Source organism: Dipodomys spectabilis, unplaced genomic scaffold (assembly GCF_019054845.1).
Source record: "Dipodomys spectabilis isolate Male_0828 unplaced genomic scaffold, ASM1905484v1 ptg000634l, whole genome shotgun sequence".
NCBI classification, from domain to species: Eukaryota; Metazoa; Chordata; class Mammalia; order Rodentia; family Heteromyidae; genus Dipodomys; species Dipodomys spectabilis.
Genome location: NW_024871311.1, coordinates 483,604 through 497,466, shown reverse-complemented (window position 1 = coordinate 497,466; position 13,863 = coordinate 483,604). Strand labels below are relative to the sequence as shown.

Here is a 13,863-nt window from a genome sequence, read left to right as displayed (position 1 = left end):
AAGATTAGGATACAGAAACAAAATAATGTCCTAACATGTGCAGGAAGCACATAGCAGGCTGAGAGTGCCCTGAGAAGTAAAATGATTTGTGCCGGGTGATAGGAATAGTGACTAATAAGGCATGGATCTGACCTAGGAATGGCTCCTTGAAGCTGAGACCATGCCAGTACCTAGGGGATTCGACAAACAAGGTATGCTGTTTACTATGTCCATATGTGTAAATTGTGATGTGGAAGTGGTGATTTCAGACTCGTTTGTTTTGGGGAAGGTCTTACGTGAGCAAGCAGCTTAGATTATTGGAACCTGAGAGGTGATCTTGCCTCCCTCACAGTGGATTAGAACATGGAACTGTGATAGCAAACTGAAAGTTTGCTCAAGTGAGCTCACTTGGCCTGTGGCTCTGGAACAAGAAAGATGTTCTTATTCTGTGTTCAAAAGTCAGGAGACTTGGGGCTGGGAAGGTGGCTCAGTGGTAGAGTGCTTGCCTTGCATGCGTGAGGCCCTGGGTTCAATTCTTCAGCACCACATAAGCAAAAAGAAAAAAGCTGTAAGTGGTGCTGTGGCTCAAATGGTAGAGCACTAGCCTTGAGCTGAAGAGCTGAGGGACAGTGCCCAGGCCCAGAGTTCAGGCCCCACGACGGCCTGCCCCTCCCTCCCCAAAAAAGTCAGGAGACTCGGGTCTCAGGCAAGAGAGGTGTGAGTGCGTCACTCAAAGCTGCAGACATTGGATCAGTGCCAAGAACCCAAATCTAGTTTCTCAGGCCTTTGTCCAAGTAGAAACCAAGAGAAATACAGAGCAACTCAGGCGAGGTGTAATCATGATAGGAAATCTATTTGATTTCCTCCTACTCAGACTAGAACCGTCTTCCTGTGTGCTTTTAAGTGTCTATATTGAAATAATTCTTTCTATGTAGTTTTCAATCCAGTCTATTACAGTTACTCAATTTGTGTTGTTTTTTTTTTTTTTTTTGGGTCCGGTCGTGGGGCCTGAACTCTGGGCCTGGGTGCTGTCCCTCAGCTCTTCAGCTCAAGGCTAGCGCTCTACCACTTGAGCCACAGCGCCACTTCTGGCTTTTTTCTTTTTGCTTATGTGGTGCTGAGGAATCGAACCCAGGGCCTCGAGCATGCAAGGCAAGCGCTCTACCACTGAGCCACCTTCCCAGCCCCCAGTTACTCAATTTGAAGTGTGCTCCCTATTCCATGTTTGAAAGATCCATTCTTTTTACCACCATAGTGTGAAAAGGAGTCGGTTCCAACCTGGGATATACCCTGTAAAGTATGGAGCTTGGAGGCAGGCCTGGAGATGCTTGTGATGAACCTAGTCCCTCTCCACCAGAAAGGAGATCTCTTCTTTATTCAAAACTTCCTATACAACTATAGACTGTGGGAAAATGGAGCAAGTGCTGACTATTATGTTTAAAAAGTGAGTGCTCCTCTTTCAATCCAGGGCTGCTCAGCCAGCCCTCATGGATGAGTCTTGGGAGTACTGGCTCCAATCTGAGACTTTGTTTCACTGGGGTCTTCTCACAAAAGCTTGGCATAAGACAAAGAAGAACACACCATGGCTAATTTCTTAGGACTGGCCAGCCAGGACATTTCATTTCCCTCAGAAGCTACTGGAGCTTTAGAAATCTGTTTACTGACAAACCAGGATTACAGGCATGAGCCAGTAGCTCTCACCTAGCTGAGGCTCCAGGAAATCACATTTACCATTTGTAAATAAGTTTTCAGTAGTAATCCTGGAGGCCTGTGAAATAATGTATTCAGAGAAAGGGCTAGGGTGTTCCTAGGGTGCCAAGACTTTGTGAGTAGTGATCGAAACTAGGCCCCTAGGGATGGGCTTTTCAGGATGGTGATTGGCCAGGAGCCCTTAGTACAACCCAGCTAGACAAATGTCCTTTTACGGATATTCTCTGCCAGGTAATGCCTGTTCTTTTTGAAAATATTCAGGCATCGGCTCTGATTAGAAACACCCTACCTTCTCACCACTGTTCAGTCCAAACTCAAGTTCAATAGCTTTCTTCATTAAAACCTCATGGCAGTTTAATTACACCTGAACTTATAGTCAAGGATCCTTTACCTATTTCCATTCTCAGGTTTCGATCACCATAGAGCAGCTTTCCCTGAATTCGAAATAAAGAACCCTCAGTGACGTCACCAATGGTGATGATGGAGATCTGGAGTCATCACTGAACTCCAGAAAGAATGTGAATGTAGAGCAGATAAGGCTATTTGCAGAAAAGACCAAGCAGATTTCGAGTCCTGTGGATGTCTCACTTGTTCTGAACCCTACACATGACGCAGATGAACCTGCAGATACTCCAGTGGAAGAAGATCCAGAATTTATTCACTTGACTTTCACAGTCTGCCTAGATCAGCTCCAGGTGAGTCAAATCAGGACATATCTTGGCATGCAGGATAAACCAGCACTTGTGGGGTTTGAGGAAAATTTCCCCAGTCTGTGTTCAGAAGCACCAATAAGTGATGTCTGAAAGCTTAATTCAGTTGAGGAAAGGGAGTCTGTCCTCACAGAATATCTGCTGCAGGAAAACGAATCTCCAATGGAGAAATTAGAATATGTCCTTCCCTCAACTCAGGAAGAAAAGCCTTCCTGTAATGAGGTGGTAGATTCCTTTGACTACCCTGACCTAGCATTTCTGCTTATAGGCAACTTATAGGAAGATCTAGTGTTATAGGTTCCTTCTCCCCTCCCTGGGAAAATATCTATTTTACTTTTTGTCATGATTGATATAAAATGTTTATTTTATTTACTCTTCTAACTCTATTAAAATGTCAATATTTATGTTGTACAATTCTTGAATCTTATATACTGTGGATTTTTTTCTTCCTATAATCTGATGACCCAGGCACATGGGTCCTGAGTGGGTTGAAACACCTGTAGCTGTACAAGAGAATCTACTGAATATAGAGGCAACTATTAAATGCATAGGCAGTGGCAAAAATCCAGGCCATGTCTCTATATGGTGATAGGGTCCCTACACTAGCTCTAGGACATAGCAGACCAGACATCCTAGAAAGGTGTTCCTCCTTGATCCTCAAGCTCATAATCTGTCAATTGGGACAAATGCCAGAGTAAATGTAGTGGTACATGGGACTCTCTTCCACCAGTGAATTCAAGTATCAATACGCATCCATTGTGCTTCATGCAAACATCTAAGAAAATTTCACCCTAAAGAACATCAAAAACCTAGTTTAGGGAGAAAATATCTAACAAGATACATAGGATCCCACAATTCAATGAAAATGAATACACATCAAGAAACCTGTGGGACACAGCAAAAGCATTCCTGAGGGGGCAAATTTATTCCCCTCAGTGTCCACATGAAGAAAATAGAGATGGACTAAGTAAATAATCCCATGTTGTAAACTTCTAGAAAAACATGAAAAAAGTGGAACCTAAAGTTACTAGACGGAACCAGATTACCAAATTAAGAGCTGAAATTAACGAGATAGAGATTAAGAAAATTATAAATAAAATTAATAAAACAAAAAGCTGGTTTTTTTTGAAAAAAATACATAAAATTGATGGACCTTTGGCAAGATTAATTAAGAGAGGAAACCCAAATTAACAAGATCAGGGATGCCACGGGAAAAATCACAACAAATACCCAAGACATCCAAGCAATTCTAAAGAACTATATCCAGAATCCATACTCTTTAAAGAAAGAAAACTTATCAGAAATGGATGCATTTTTATGTGATATAGATAGATAGATAGATAGATAGGTAGATAGATAGATAGATAGATAGATAGATAGATAGATAGATAGATAGATAGATAGATATAGATATAGATGGAATTCTATGTCTCCATCAGAAAGAATGACATCACCCCATTTGTTAGGAAATGCAAAGACTTGGAAAAACTTATATTAATTGAATTAAGCCAGGCCAAAGAAACATAGGTCCTATGGTTTCCCTTATTTGCAATAACTAGTATATGTCTGGGACAAGCAGAAAAGGTCAAAAGCTATGTACATATGACCAGATAAGATGATTTAAGCGAGGGGTCGGGGGGTAGGGGGAGGTTGGGAAGGGATGGGAAGGGGAAACAAAGGAGGAGGCTACAATGCTTGATAAGAAATGTACTCATTATCTTGCCCATGTAATTGTAACCCATCTGTACAGTATTTTCACAATAAAAAATTTTAAAAAAAAGAAATGGATGCATTTTTAGAGAAATACAAGTTACCCAAACTGAGCAAAGAACCAATCAATTAAAAAAGCCAATATCTTACAATGAGATAAAGGAAGCAATCAGAAGTTTTCCAACAAGGAAAAGCCCAGGACAAGATGCATTCACTACGGAATTCTGTAAGACTTTTAAAGAGGAACTAAAACCCATACTCCTCAGCCTCTTCCATGAAATAGAAAAAGAGGGAGCTATCCAAAACTCATTCTACGATGCCAATATCACACTCATCCCCAACCCAAGCAAAGACCTAACAACAACAGAAACAACAAAAAACTACAGACCAATCTTCTTGATGAACACAGACACAAAGATCATTAACAAAATTCTATCCAACAGAATCCAGAAAAATATAAAAAAACATACATCATGGCCAAGTTGGCTTCATCTCAGAGATGCATGGATGGTTTAACCTACATAATTTAATAAATGTAATCCATTATACCAACAGACCCAAGGTCAAGAGCCACATGATTATCTCCATTGATGCAGAAAAAAAGCTTTTGATAAGAGAGAATATTCATGTTAAAAGCTCTGGGAAAAATAGGAATAGAAGGAACATTCATTAAAACAATAAAAGCCATATACGACAGACCAACAGCCAATATTATACTTAATGGGAAAAACAACCAATTCTCCTAAAATCAGGAACAAGGCAAGGATTCCCACTTTCTCCACTCTTCTTCAATATACTTCTGGAAACCTTAACCAGAGCAATAAGGCAAGAAAAAGACATTAAAGGGATCCGCATAGGGAAGGAAGAAGTTAAATTATCTCTTTGGGCAGATGACAGGATACTATACCTCCATGATCCCAAAAACTTCACACTCAAGCTCTTACAACTTATAAACTAATTCAGCAAAGTAGCAGGATACAAAATCAACCCACAAAAATCAGTTGCCTTTCTGTACACAAACAATGTAGAAGCAGGAAGGGAAATCAAGGAAACAGCCTCATTCACAATACCCCCCCCCCCAAATAAAATATTTAGGAATTAGTCTAACCAAAGATGCAAAAGAACTATTTAATGAAAACTGTAAAAACTTAAAGAAAGAAATTATAGAGGACACCAGAAAGTGGAAAGACCTTCCATGTTCTTGGACAGGCAGACTTAATGTAGTGAAAAATGCCAAAATTAATATACAAATTTAATGCAATTCCTATTAAAATCCCAATGATGTACATTGCTGAAATACAGAAAACAGTCCAAAAATTCATATGGAACATCAAAAGAACTAGTATAGCCAAAATAATTCTAGGCAAAAAAGACAACATGCGAGGGATCTTGATGCCAGACTTCAAACTGTACTATAGAGCCATAATGACAAAGACAGCATGGTACTTTCACAAAAACAGACCCCCGAGGGGCTGGGAAGGTGGCTCAGTGGTAGAGCACTTGCCTTGCATGCCTGAGGCCCTGGGTTCGATTCCTCAGCACCACATAAGCAAAAAGAAAAAAGCCAGAAGTGGCGTTATGGCTCAAGTGGTAGAGCGCTAGCCTTGAGCTGGAGAGCTGAGGGACAGCACCCAGGCCCAGAGTTCAGGCCCCACGACTGGACCCCCCCCAAAAAAAACCAGACCCCCGAAGACCAAGGGAATAGAATAGAAGATCCAGAAATAAAACTACATGCCTATAGTCAGCTAATATTTGACAACGGAGCCACAGACATACAGTGGAAGAAGCACAGCCTCTTCAACTACTGGTGCTGGTGCTGGGAAAACTGGGCGGCCACATGCAAAAAAATAAAAGTGGACTCCAGCCTGTCACCATGCACTAACATCAACTCAAAATGGATTAACATCAATCCTTAATCCCTGAAACTACTGCAGGACAGAGTAGGAGAGACACTTGAACTTATAGGCACAGGCAGGAACTTCCTGAACAGAGTTCCAGGGTCACAACAAATTGAGAAAGACTCAACAAATGGGACTACCTTAAAATAAAAAAGCTTCTGCACAGCTAAAGCTATAGCAACCGAACTAGAAACAAAACCAACTAACAGGAAAAAATATTTAGCAGCAATATATCAGACAAGGAGATAATATCCAGTATGTACAGGGAACTCAAGAAACTAATCCCTCCCAAACCCAACAAATCAATTACTAAATGTACAAGGGAAGTAAAGAGAGACTTCTCAGAAGTAGAGATAAAAAATGGCAAAGAAACACATGAGGAAATGTTCACCATCCCTGGTTATAAAGGAAATGCAAATAAAGACAACCTTGAGATACCACCTTACCCCAGTCAGAATGGCCCACATCCTAAAGTCAGCCAACGACAAATGCTGGAGGGGATGCAGAGAAGGAGGAACCCTATTGCACTGCTGGTGGGAATGTACACTTATACAAACCACTTTGGAAAGCAGTTTGGAGGGTCTCAGAAAGCTAAATATTGACCTCTCCTATGAGCCAGCCATACTACTCCTAGGCATCTATCCTGAACAACAGGAACCATGATACAAGGACACGTGCACCTCCATTTTTATTGCAGCACTGTTCACAATAGCCAGGATATGGAAACAACCCAGATGCTCTCACTACAGATGAATGGATCAAAAAATTGTATTTATATACAATGGAATATTATGCTGCCATTAGAAAGAACAAAATAATGGCATTCACAGGGAAATGGATAGAACTAGAAGAAATCATGTTGAGTGAGGTAAACCAAGAAGAAAGAGACAAATGGCACATGGTCTCCCTGATAAGTGGATGTTAAATCCAGAACATAAGGTAATACAACAAAGTAAACAAGACGAGAAACAAAAGACTCCCACTCATCTAGTCCAATCATTACTAAATGACCCCATGCCGCTGACCACATATGGTATATATGTGCACATCAGAGGGAAACTAGGAGGAGGACACAGAACTAGAGGGAAACGGGAAAACATACAACAGTGAGACCCATCAGCTGCACTGGACATTGATCAAAACAAACCAAGCAACTTAAAGGCAGCGTTGGGAGGGAGGAAATGAGTGGGAAAGAGAGAACAGCTGACACTCTGCAAGAAGAAAGTAATGTAAATATCACTCAATATGGAAGAAATAACTGTATAGTCAAAGCCCATAGAACTCATAAACTTTATGGACCATGATAGGCAATTTGCCCCATGAGTGTTAGAATGTGTTTGTAACTTTAACTAAGCATCACTATCCCCAAATACTTTGAAATTTGTGAAATTATGCAATCAATCACAATAAAAATTTTGGAAAAAAGTACATAAGAAATATGAACACTGACATAAAATACATCATAATTAGGAGAAAGAAGACTTGCATAAATGGAAAATGACTTGCCAGATGTCATGGACCATCTCACTAACTCTAGCTTCTAAAGTGGCATATTCTAAAGATGGAGGTTCAAAGCAGCACCTGCAGACAAATCTTAAAGACCCTTATTCAATGAATCAGTAAAAGTCAGGAACTAGAGGTGTAGCTAAAGTTCTATGTACAAGCGTTGAACAAAAAAATAAGCAAGAGAGCAAGGTCCTGAGTTCAAACTCCATTGGTGGCATGAAAGATAAATATATCAAAGAAACAAAATTTTGACAATGGCAATTTTAAACTAAGGAAAAACATATACAGGAAAAAGGAAAAGTACAAGTCAATACTGTCCTTGAACAGTTTTTTCTCATGTTCATAGCTCCAATTTTGGATATTTGTTGTTGTTGTTTTTTTTTTTTTTGGAAATAATTTTTGGAAAGGTTTTTCTTCCTCAGGTTGGTTTTGAATTACCGTCCTCAGATCTCTTCTTTCTGAGTAGCAAAGATCACAGATGTGAGTCATCCTCCCCTACTTAACTTTCTCTTGTTTTTGCAGTATCCAATTAGTTTGTTTAGGATTTCTTATAGTCCCGTACACATTTTAGAATGAATTTTGCAATTAATTTAAACCTAGGTCACAATCTTGTAAGGGGGCATTTTGAATGCAAAGGCAATTTGAAAAGTACTGCTCTTTTAGAATTTTTTTTTTTTTTGGTCCAGTCTTGGGCCTGAATTCTGGGCCTGGGCGCTGTCCCTCAGCTCTTCAGCTAAAGGCTAGTGCGCTACCACTTGAGCCATAGCGCCACTTCCGGCTTTTTCTTTTTGCTTATGTGGTGCTGAGGAATCAAACCCAGGGCCACAGGCATGCAACCCAAGCGCTCTACCACTGAGCCAACTTCCCAGCCCTCTTTTAGAAATATTAAGTCCTAGCTGGGCACTGGTAACTCAAAATTGTTATCCTAGCTTCTAGGAGGCTGAGATCTGAGGATCATAGTTCAAAGCCAGCCTGAGCAAGAAAGTCTGTGATATTCTTACTCTAATTAACCACCCCCTTAACCAGATGTATAGCTGTTGCTTAAAGAAGTAGAGTGCTAGTCTTGAGCAAAAAAGTTCTGGGACGTTGCCCAGGCCATGACTAAAGCTCCACAACTGATAAAAAGTAAAATAAAGTACAATATTGAGTCCTTTAGTCATAAGACAGGGTTATTTTTTTTTCCATTTCAGTGGATCTACTTGACTATAAAGGCCTTTTTCCATTTCCAAATCACTCATCTTTTTATTGTTGATTTTCTGTGGTGGTCTTGGTGCTTGAATTCAGGATAGGAGCTATCCTTGAGCTTCATTTAACATGAAGCTAGTACTGTACCACTTGAGATACAGGTCACTTCCAGGATTTTTGGTGATTAATTAGATCTAGGATGTGGTGCAGGAGGAAGGGGAGTAGAAGGAATGGATTGGGGGTGTCCCTCCTTACCCTGGTGCTTTAGTCATATGAGATGGAAAGTTTGCTGAAAATGGGCAGGTCTCCTGAATTGTCCAAGATGGGGGAATCTGACCCAGCATGGCTCCTGCTGCACTGCACAGGTAGCCTTGACCCAAGAGAGAATCCTGAGGGGTGGCATGAGAATCAAACATGTGAGAGAACTCAGACATGGATCAGAATAGGAAGGTGGTGGGGTAGACATGAAAGGCAGCCCCATGAAAGAGGTAAAGAACAAATACCTGGCTCTAGAAGGTGAAGGGGTTATTGGTGCCATCAGGAAGGTTGGATGAGCCCAGGAGGTCATCGGCAATCAGGATGGGTGTTGGGATGATGGACGTGGGGCTATCTAGCAATCCAGTGGTGGCAGCAGTCTCATTGGCACTGGAAAATCCAGCAAAGCTAAAGCTATCCTGGAGATAGGGAAGGTCTGCAGAAAGGTCCTGGCCAGGGCTCTGCGTTCCTTGGTTTTGTGGATGAAGTGGCAGCAAAGCTCATAGAGGCAAAGGTTGGTGACATGGAAGGTGCAACCCAGCTAGATATTGCACTTGGGATGGCAGGCTAGACTGTGGAGCTTGTGGATGCTGTGCATGAAGTGACACTTGTCTCTATAGGTGTTTTCTTCAAATTGGAGGAACAGCTAGGTCTTATAGCGCCTGGAGTTGACCTGCCTCTTTTGGTCTGCTTCTGATTGGGCAGCAGCTGCTCAGCACCTGTGAGAAAGAGCAGTCTCTGAAGCTGCTGTCCCTAGAGTACAAGACTGGGACTGGCTCACCCTTCAGGTTGCTGATGACCTAGCTCTGGTGGAACTTGGTGCTGGGCAGGGTGTTGGCCAAGTGCCTCCAAGGGAAACACCTCAGCAGCAGGAGAGACCACTGCCTTCCTGTCCAGCAAGCAGCCCCTTCTCTGGGAGCTCTGTCATTGAGCATCTTGTCAACCAAACCTTGCATAAAGCTTCTCTCAAGTTGAAAATGGTAGCAGATACGAGTGGGGTAGTCATTGTGGACACTGACAGAGGCCCAAAGGTGCAGATTTGGTGTCATGAAGGTCCTGATGTGGGGAAGGTGCTTACTCTCCCACTTAGGTCAGGAGTTCCACATGTCTAATCCCAGGGCCCCTCACCTTTCTCACTCTGCCCTCATAGAACTTTAAGTGGAATTTTTTGTTTTCTTTTTAGATTATAAAATGTCAGTGCATCAAATACAAGGGATTGCTGCATATTAACTGGGTTGCATGTAGTCAGGTTTTTTGTTTGCTTTTTGTCAGTCGTGGGGCTTGAACTCTGGACTTGGGCACTATCCCGTGCTCTTCAGCTCAAGGCGAACGTTCTACTGCTTGAGCCACAGCACCACTTCCGGTTTTCTAGTGGTTAATTTGAGATAAGAGTCTCACTGACTTTTCTGCCGGGCTGGCTTTGAACTGTGATCCTTAGATCTCAGCCTCCTGAGTAGCTAGGATTAGAGGCGTGAGCCACTAGCACCCAGCAAGTAGTCAGTTTTTCATCAGAACAAATACCTGAGAAAAGTATCTTCTGAAGTGAGATTATGTGTGTGGAAGGTAGGAAAAAAAATGAGAAAAACTGTAAATGTTGGCAGATGCTGTAATTTGGGCTTTTGGGGAACAGTGCAAGGATATTATACATTCAATGGCACTTTGAATCAAGGTAGTAAGACCCCCTCAAAAATATTAAATAAAAAAGGGATAGAGGCACAGTTCAAATGTTAGAGCATTGCCTAGTGTGTGTCTGGCCTGGAGTTCACTCCCTAGCCCCAGAGATTTGACTTGGAAGGGGCTAATCTGAGTGTTACATGTAATCAATAGCAGGTTCTCTAGCACTGATCTTTTGATTAAATTGAATTAATGTGTGTGTGTGTGTGTGTGTGTGTGTGTGTGTGTGTGTGTGTGTGTGTGTGTAGGTGGTATGGCGTAAGAGATAGCAACTGAGTTTCAATCTTCTCAAGGTGAATATCTAGTTTTCCCAGCACCATTTTCAGAGCCATTTTTTTCTCTGGTAAAAATGAAACAGTATTGATTCAGTTCACTCTAGAAAGATAGAAGGTAGACAGGGACACAAAAGAAATGTTTTGGTCCAGTATTCTGTTTAAATACAGGGCTCAAGCTTTTTGTTTTAGCTTTTAGTTTTGTGGCGGGCACTCTGCCACTTGAGCAACACTTTCACTCCCAGCTTTTTCCTGGTGAATTGATGAGAAGTGTCTCTTGAGTAAGTAGTATTGTAGTCCTGAGCTTCTGGTACTGAGCTACAAAAGAAAACAAATTTAAATTTTCTAATAGGTTTATTTTTACAGCATAGTTATGGTATAATACAGGTAAATCCATATAAATCATACATATTGTGGATTGTTTTCTTTTGCTTTTGTTTTGTTCCAAGGGCTTGAACTCAGGGTCTAGGTGCTCTCCCTGAGCTTTTTTGGTCAAGACTGTTGCTCTACCACACTTTGATCCACACTTTGGATCCACACTTTGTGTTCACACATGGATCAAAGAGAAGGGTTACAAAAATATCTTCTTGTCTTTCTGGCATCTTCTTGAAGGTTTTGGAGAAGAGAAGACCTTTCACAAATGGGGCTATTGGGTATTTGACTTATTGTGAGATGTCTGCTTATCAAATTAAGACATTGTTCAAAGAGCACATTTGAACCAGTCTGTGTTTACATATACAGCATCCAGAAATAATGAAAAACAAAACCAATCAAAAAAGAGAATAATCACTCATTTTCCTGAGTATGAAAACCCAGGAAAATGTTTCTATGCCCTATGAACTTTGACCCCACATGCTATAGCAGTATTATTTTGGTATAGATTTTCTGGCCCCCTTCATCACACATAGCAGGAAGAGTGCAGGAGGAGCAGCTTATCAGGAAAGCAGCTAGGCAGTGTTGAGATGCAATGCAGGCCCCTTATGGACCCTCTTGATCTAGGTTCTGAAGAGGATGTTTCAAGGTAGAGGCAGTGGGAGTCAACACCAGAATGGTCAAGCTGAAATCCTGAAAGCCTGTGAACAGCTTTCTATGCCCTGGATTGAGTGAGTTTGCTTATTCTTACATTCATATTCTTCACCCAATAAACAAACATGGCACCTCAAAGAAGAGTCCTGGGCCTGCCCTAGTCCTTGTGAGTGAAAGGTGCTGGAAGCATAGGAAGCACAGTGATCTAGCAGGCAAATCTGGAAGCCTGAAACGCTATGGAAACGGCAGCCCTGGTTACTCAGAACCAACAGATATCCCTTGCATTGGCCCTGAATTCCAGGAGACTTGGCAGTTACCTCTCAATTCTGTGACAAGATGGCTAAAGGCTAAAGGCAATTCTGTCTGAGGAGTGGTGACAAGATGCCTAGAATTACCAACTCAGACCCTAGGAAAGGCTGGAGTTCCAACTCCAATCTCCACTAATCATAAACCAAGGCCAACCAGCTGTATCAATAAAGCCATGTGTCTCCTTGGATAGTAGTTGGAGCTGGCAACAAGTGTCTCACACCTATAATTCTAAATACTCAGAAGGCTCAGATCTAGGGTTTGCAGAAAAATCTGGGCAGAATAGTTCCAAGATTCATATTTCCAGTTAACTAACAAAAAAAAAAAACAAGTCAGTGAAACTTTGGCCTAAGAAGTATAGCACCAAGTGCTATACTTGAGTGAAAAAGCCAAGTGAGAGTGTGAGACTCTGAGTTTAAATCCCAATACTGCTGTTCACACAGGTGTGTACTTCCACACACACATGCACATATCTCTGTGCATCACCTCCTTCTGGGATGCAATAATAGATGCTGAGAGTTAGCTCTAGTATCAATATTAACTCATTTCCAGTTTGATGACTGTATTCTACACACAGCAGTAGTGTGAAATCTTCTCAGAAAATGAGTCCCACCACGCTTACAGTGATTGAGGATGGGAATAGGTGCATGCCTTCTGCTAGCTTTTGAGGGACCTCACTGTGCATCTGTGGACATTGTCTGTTCAGAAAAAAAGCCTCTTCCCACAGTCACCAACAGCCACCAGAATGTGGGGAGAACTGGTCTGAGTAATGATCACAGGATCTTTATTTCATCTTTGTTAGATCTTTTTGCCTCATGTGGAGTCAGGATGTATGGCAAAGATGATTTTAATAGTTTGATGCACAAAGAGATCATTGAAAAATTACTGATATTTACCATGTAAGCACAGGGTACCAACAACAACAGTGATTGCATATTCTATTGATGATTCTTTCATTTCTGTTGTTGTTGTTCATGGGAATTGAACTTGAGGCCTGGGTATTGTCCCTTGAGATTTTTTTCACTGAAGCCTGGTGTTCAATCACTTGAGCCACATTTGGCATTTTTGTGGTTATTTGGAGATAAGAGTCACTTGGAAGCCTGGAGCTGGAGGTTCACCCCTGTAACCTTAATTACTTAAAAGTCTGAGATCTGAGGGTCAAGATTCAAACGGCCTGGGCCAGAAAGTCCATGAGAGTTTTACCTCAAGTTACCATCCCCCAAAAGTCAATTGGGATCATCATGTCTCAGCTTCCTGACTATCTTGAATTGCAAGTGTGAGCCATCAGCAGTTTATTTGTAACAAATAAGCAAATAATAAAAATAAATAATAATTGTAAAATAAATAATAAATACTATCTCTTTAAATAGTTTTAAAGAGATTTTCATTTTATTTCATGTGGACAATGCATGTTGATCAGTGTTACCCTTTCCATTATTGTCTACCCTCCTTTTGTTTGAACACAGAGTCTCTGTATATTCCATGTGATCTTCTTGTTTCAGTTTCTTGAGTGCTGAGATTATAGGCATGCACCACAATATTTAGCTTTGTAAGTCTTATTCTCAAACAAAACCAGAATGCCAAGCAATATTTTCCTAGTTTCTGCTGCACTACATTACAGATATGCATTAA

The 13,863-nt window shown here is 41.2% G+C and overlaps 1 pseudogene; it reads right to left on the bottom strand.

The window, feature by feature from the left end:
• Nucleotides 1-8,962: 8,962 nt before the first annotated feature.
• LOC122101148 lies at nt 8,963-9,959 on the bottom strand (annotated as a pseudogene).
• Between the last annotated feature and the right edge of the window lie 3,904 nt (nt 9,960-13,863).